This window comes from Leptinotarsa decemlineata, unplaced genomic scaffold (genome assembly GCF_025532065.1).
Source record: "Leptinotarsa decemlineata unplaced genomic scaffold, Ldec_3_MD MMD2_tig00026294_RagTag_RagTag, whole genome shotgun sequence".
NCBI lineage: Eukaryota > Metazoa > Arthropoda > Insecta > Coleoptera > Chrysomelidae > Leptinotarsa > Leptinotarsa decemlineata.
In genome coordinates, this window is record NW_027412674.1 from 5084711 (window position 1) to 5090026 (window position 5316).

At 35.7% G+C, this 5316-nt stretch overlaps 1 protein-coding gene across 1 annotated transcript in view; it reads right to left on the reverse strand.

Annotated features, from left to right (window-relative positions):
* The window catches only part of ed (hemicentin protein echinoid), a 263620-nt gene that overhangs the window by 173013 nt on the left and 85291 nt on the right, over window positions 1-5316 (reverse strand). The window lies entirely within an intron of this gene.

Below are 5316 nucleotides of genomic sequence, written 5' to 3' on the forward strand. Positions count from 1 at the left end.
GAACCCGTTCAGCAAACAGGTCTCCATCAAAATCGCTGAAGCCACTTTTGTCTCGCGGGTACACGAGGAAAATTCGATGTATGAGTCATTCTTCATCAACATTGAAGAAATCGGTTCGTTAAAGCTGCTAGCTGAACTTTGCTTTTCTCTGAACACGGCCTTCGAGGTTGGAGTCTCATCAAAGCATCTGATCTTTGATCAAGTAGAGGTTCATCAAATCCTACCAGGATGTTGTTTTCAACGCGTTGGTCATCCATAGACGCGTGAAGGGTACATAGGTACATAGGTACATAGGTATATGATGGACGCATAGGTCCATCATATGCGACCACAGCTTAAGTCAACACCTATGGTATTGACGAGACACCGGACTCACCTTATGCTTTGGCGAATATCGAATCCGTTTTAGGGAATATCGCCCAGAAAGAAAATACATGAAATGTTGAGATGTCCTCTTCGAACTCTGCATACATCCAGATAGATCTGTTGGAATGATTGTTCTGATTATTGGCGTCCTTGGTAGTATGATTCCCCCTTACTTCCGATCCTCAAGGCTCATTGCTTCTCAGGACATACGACTCCCGGACCTAATAATCCCTTAAGTTACTGCCAACTGCTTATTGATACTGGAGCTTAAGGAAAGGGACACGGCTATCGCAAACTTTCACATAAAAATACGAAGATTACTTTGCCGAGGAAAGATTTATCTCTGGTGACATTATTCAGTGGTTGGGTGTAATTAGGATGTTGGTGTATTTTCATGTTGATGGAAATAATGAATAATAACAACAAAGTAATTTTCAATCATGCATCGAATATTTCCATTCTTTCGTTTAAAGGGTCGAAATGTCATTGGAGTACAAATATCGTTTTGAGTGATAAAGTATGAGTGTGATTGAAATATAATTCGCGGAATATTTCAAAATCACTGGCTGATGATATGAAAAAAAAGTTGAATATAATCTGCTAATTAACGAAGCACATCCTTCACAGTCTACGCCACTGCAGCGAAGACCTTTATCCGCTATTTTACGACCCCACGATTTTATTCTGTACAGGCGGCAGTTGAATAAATAGCCATGATTATACAGGATGCACCCTTACCTAGGTAAAAATACCATTATGTAGGACACAAAAGGCGGTTTCTGCCCTTAAAAATTTCTGCGTTGGGACGCCGTCGACCGTAAAGTTTTCTTTTTTATTGTTCACCCACATCGTTGTTCAGTACACAAAGGTGACGTTTTTATTTGGAAATGAAAAGTGCCGAGACTTGAGAACTGTGAAAGCAGGTAGGAGGTCCAAAAAGGAATTGGTCTCTCTTGATGAGTTGATGGGCAACGAGAAATGGTATTAGAGTTTTCAAAAGGTGAAAAACGTGAGACACTTTGCAAATCATACAGTACATCATGGAATTCAATAACAGAGTCGAAGTTTGACGAAGATATATTTCGAATAATTTGACAGTTATTGAATGTCGTGATTCTTTTTTTTTCAATTTGAGGAACCTGATTATTGAACAATCAACATTGAATCAGCCTACCACTATCTGAGAAAAATAAAGATCCGTGGAGAATCAGTGCAAGTGTAGCTACATCAAACCAAGACGTTCAATCCGAAAAAATGCCGGGACATATAATATCATCTTTCCAAAAATAAGTTTGACGATTCTAAAAGCTGTCTGTTTCCATTTTCAGAACATATTTTTATACTAGTATTGTCTTGATTAAAACTATTTAGATATCTTTTGAGAGATTTATGTTTTTTGATTTAAAATACATCTCATTCTGAAGTTTGACAAGAGAAAGACATATTCTTTATTGCCTGAAGAACAAAAATTCTTACCGAAAAATCGTATTTTATGTCAGCAGTCACATATCAGCACACATATCAGCCAGAAAACCAAATAATTTAAAACAACAAATATAACAAACAATAAATTAGTCCAAGAATAATGAATGAATAAATAATATAGGTACATCTTATGGGATGCTACATTAGACTAGGGTAATTACACTAAAAAAAAGATTTTTTAATTTATTCATTACCCAAACAGGCTATTTCAGCCTCATTACTTGGATAAATACGGTGAATTACAATTGTATACATAAACTTGTCTCTATTATACCTACTAATGAATTCCCAGAATTGTAGATGAACTGAGTCCAAAATTGTGGAGATGTGAAAAATCAGTCTCAAATAACTGTATTCAATATGCAGTCTAGAACATTCTTGCGATACTGCGTTGGGGGTGAGGTCCAGTATAAATCAATCAGTGTGGAAAAGATGACTTCAGTATTGTAATTGAATTCGATTTAAAATGTATGGTTTCTCACTGAGTAAAGTTGTCAGTGCTTTTTTAAAGATTATTGAGCTTTTACTTTTCCTTTTCCACAGATTATTATATATTTTACCAACATTGTCTTTGACCAGATTTGAAGTTGGAATAGGTACTCTAATGTTTTCTGCCTGCCGAGTACTGTAATTCTTGTGGATGGCTTCAACGCTGTTAATGTGTTTTCTTATCAGACATGCAATTTCCAATATGAATAATGCTACTACTATCAGAATTTTATACTTACTAAATATTGGTCGACAAGAATACCGATTACCCGTTTTTGTTGGATTAAAATGGCCTGAATGTGGTTATTACTAACCCCCCAAAAGGCAATGGCATAACGCAGATGAGATTCGATTAAAGAATTTTAAAACATCTTTACGTTGGACAGTCCAAGTTCATTTGCTATGACAGGAACTGCATAACATACACATGCTAGTTCAGTCTGCTATCAATGTGTACCCCAGGAATTTTGTATGACGTCTGTTCTCAATTGACTCTTCTCCTAGTGAAATATTTTCAGTCCGCTCTCTAAAAGCAACACCATTGGTTTGGGCATCAGAATCTTATTTTACAATATATTCGGAATACTTTTCAGTAATGACTGGGACGTATTTTCATGTTATTTTTCATTCTTCTGAAAATAATATCGTTATATAATTATAGCATATTGTTCAATCAGACTCAACTTTCAAATTCTGTTTCAAATGAACAGAGAAGCCTTTGGTTCATATATATGTTTCAGATTAGTAGGGACTGAGTCGGTCGGTGTATGACAAAGAAAGTATTAGGAAAAAAGGAATAGAAACCGTGTTAGAAATCACACGTTAAAAGGTAAGAACTCGTTAGTCATTAGCTAGCACAAGTTATCAACTTCTGAGAGTTGTCGTTCGTATTGGGGCGACAGCTGATTAACGGAAAAACAGATTTTAAACAGACTTTAAATAGATTTTTTTAAACAGATTCTGTTTACAAATTTACGTAGCACGGCTCGAATAATCCTGATAACAGATTTCTACACATCTACTGCACATCTTGAGGAGGGGCTTCTCACCGGCCACGACTCACTTCGGCAGCCGTATATGGTGGGCGATTCAAAAAATATTTATGGACACAGGAACTGTTTTGACCTATTAGAATTAAAAAATGTGGTTCATCTGAAAATGTTGCTTTTACGATAAAACTATACCGGCCTAAAACTGTCGCGTTATTTAGTTTTCTTGAGAAACAGTTCTCGATGGATTTGTTAGACTGAGTTTTAATAATCAGCACTATTACGCCATTACTGTCAGTGCACTGCAATTAACCAGGTGTGGTAATTGTCATTAAAAGGAAGTTACTTTTTCTATGATTAGTGATGGTAAAACAAGGTTACATATTTGTGAAACAGCTTTCTGTAATCGTTTTATTTTTCAACGTATAATCCCTATGCATTGATCATAATGATTTTCTATTGAATATTCAATAGTAACGTCGATGTATTCTGGAAAATATATACTTTGTTTACAACAAATTATCGAAGGTATTACTAATCTTGTTAGTTTTTCTTAAGTACACTGTGTGTTTCTTCATCAGCAGTAGTTTAGATCGTTCACTAAAATTATTAAATGTTTCAAAGACACGATGAATAGCAAAAACTAATTTGAACAGCCAATAATTGGGAAAGATAATATACTACGGGATTTACGGCATGTTTTGGTATTCTACTCATAGTAATTAAAATATTTCGTCGACTCATCGGTTTTATCATCAAGTAAAAATCTTTTTGCAAATATCTTATGAACAGGAAACACAAATATGATTTACTGACTATAGGAGTTCTGATAGAGTGAACTCAGCAATAACTTAGCAAACCTGGAAAAATCTGCAGCACCACATCATCTGAAGATCTTGATCTGCCGATGTCCTCTCTTTCATAAAACATAGAACAAAATGTAAGGTGTCTCCAGAGGCTCCAATAAATTCAAAATACTACCAGAATATTTAGTGGCACGACTATCGCCAAACTTAAACCAGTCTGTTTCGTCTTTGACTAATTCGTAATAAAATCACCGGATTCAACACCAGAACCACTGTGAACAATGACTTCATGAAGGTTATAATAGAGGTCTGCTAGATTGAAGTTTTCATCTATTTCGAACCTTCGAAAGAGTTTGGTTCCTCCGTCAGAGGTTGAGTCTTGTTTGAAGATCATCAGTGTTATTATTAGATTGACTGGTGCCTCAGCTATACTTGTTTTCTTATAACAGTCAGTTAGTTTGGCGCATGTTTGGCAATACAGTTGATCATCATTACCCGGTAAAAATTCCATTTTTAGATGACTCAACAATTAGCTTTGCAGGGACGGGTTATTATTAGTCATTCTAGGAAACGCTAGTTGAAATTTCAGAAAAACACACGTTTTTCTACCTCTTGAACATTTACTACAAAGTTAACAAGTGAGGATTTTGCCAGCAAAAGATCAACAAACACACTACGAGATAGACTGCACGGAATAATTCAATCCACAGCGCTCCTGAGTATTGATTCTGCTTTGTTTTTGCTCACGAAGAGTATTCAACAAGAAACCCAAGAATTCGGAGCAATCCTTTTGTTGTCCTAACGAGTATCTAGTGGACTTCAAAGACCCCAGGAAATCGATTGGTGAGAAAGATGATACATTCTTACGAAACTGCAACTGAATGAACAATTGTTTGAGTTTGGTGAATAAGTAGGAAACATGTTTGTTCTCGTTCATCGTTAATACCTCGTTCTTGAAATTCTTCGTCATGAACAAAACTTGTAAAATGCTCTTTATGTAGCAAGTGTTTCAAGTGTTTCCTAAATCATCTAATCCAATTTTCTTCGCAAGATTTTCAGGACAACTGTCTACTGACTCGTAAGGAAGAATATGTTTCACAGAATCTGTATTAGAACCATTTTACAAGCTGCAATCAATCCTTCCAAGCAATGAAGGGTTTCGTAGAAATAAGTAGAAAAGG